We start from the raw sequence: 1,809 nt of genomic DNA on the forward strand, positions 1-1,809 counted from the left end.
GAACTAAAACTGGAGATATAGAATTAAGAAACTGTTCTGAAGATCATGAATGCGAAAGCAAAGTAATATTATATTTAGAGAGGACTTACTGCCTTTTTTCACATTATTAGAGCTATTAATATCTCCCTTGAAGAAGAGTAAAAAGATCATCTAGGTAAAGACATCTTTCAGAGTATAGAACATATAATAGGAAATCAAAACATATTAAGATAGATATTCTTTGCTACTTTTGCATAGTTCAGTTTAAAAGTAATGAGGGCCATATAACATACTTCTTTTCCTTTTTTAATATGAAATTTTACTTTTAAGTCAAAGTATGCAATAAATAAAACCTACAGAAAATAGTTTTTTTATCACAATCTGTTCCTTTATCAAATAATATTTTGCAAACATATCCCTTCAGTCACTATAAAGTTCTTAAAATACAAAAGAAATTAAATCTGTAAGAAAGCTTAGCAGACCAGCTGCTGCAGTCAGAACTCTGTATATTGATGGTTATGCTTCAGTACATCACACACCATCCACTTCATTCCCCTGCCTCCATCACCACGTAAGCCATCAGGAATACTGTATCCTCCACTGTGAATTGTTCCTCAATCCCATTCTCTCAACAGGTACATAATCTTTTTTATCCATTCCATCTCTGCCATAGCACCCCATTCCAGAACCACCTCTGAAATAGAATTCAAGAAGAGTGCAAAATATTGATGTTGCATGTTATTCTTATCTTTAGACATAGCAAGCTGCTGTAGCTTCATGTGTCATAAACTGCACATCTGCTTCTCTTGCTGCTCTGCCATCAGCTTCAACATCAGTATGAACTAGTATTGGATTTAGTGCTAAAAAGAAATTAGCAATGTCATTTTCAGTTGAATGAAAACGTAATCCTCTCATATGTACAATTTGACCACCATGAAAATATGAACTTACATCAGCAGTTCCACCATAGACTTCAACTCCCATACCTCTTCCATCTCTCATTCTATCATCGAAGCCATCATTCCCATAGCCAGAATCATTAGAGCCACTGTAGTCATCACAGCCTCCATAACCATGATATTAGAGAAGAAAAAGCCAGAACAGATGCCAGAGATATAACAAATATATATTCTTTTCATTGTTCATCCCCCACCCCTGGCGTAGTATGATAGCTTTGATGAATATTTGATCTGGAACAAATTACCCCTTTCATCTCACTGGTAATTTTACATAGCCAGAAAAAGCTGCCGAAATTTCAAAATGGTAAGTATGAAAATATGGCAGATAGTAAGTAGGAGTGTTAATGACACATACAACCCTACAGAACTATCATAGTTATTTAAAAAAAATAAAATTTAATTCTTTCTAAGCAAGAATATAGTTGGACTTGTGAAGTCAGTGCAGCAATCAGGGTGCACAGGATTTGAACTCCTGTGCATCACGTAACTCAATGTTGTAGAAAACTGGATTGAGTGGTCTTTTATTTTTTATAATATTTTATATTTTATGCTGCTGGGATTATCTAACTTACTCATATCTAGGCTCAAGCATCATTATTTCTTCAATATTTCTCCTTCCTCTGTATATAAACATATATATATATACACACACACTTATATATTTTACTGGTTTCCCTTCTAACATTTTTAGAACATTGGTATTTTGCTCTCTTCATTTGATTTTCTCTTACTATGTGGCTCCAGATTTTATCTTCAATCCCAAATTATCCTTTTAGAGTAGAGAACTAAGAATTTGAATGTCTTTTCTTTTTTGCCAATTTAGATTTCTAAATGAACAATTGTTTACAAGTACTCAAGTACTGCAACTTAA

The 1,809-nt window shown here is 33.4% G+C and overlaps 1 pseudogene; it reads right to left on the bottom strand.

Annotated features, from left to right (window-relative positions):
* Nucleotides 1-473: 473 nt before the first annotated feature.
* On the bottom strand, nucleotides 474-1,056 carry LOC130835560 (heterogeneous nuclear ribonucleoprotein H3-like; annotated as a pseudogene).
* Between the last annotated feature and the right edge of the window lie 753 nt (nucleotides 1,057-1,809).

This window comes from Hippopotamus amphibius, chromosome 14, assembly GCF_030028045.1.
Source record: "Hippopotamus amphibius kiboko isolate mHipAmp2 chromosome 14, mHipAmp2.hap2, whole genome shotgun sequence".
NCBI lineage: Eukaryota > Metazoa > Chordata > Mammalia > Artiodactyla > Hippopotamidae > Hippopotamus > Hippopotamus amphibius.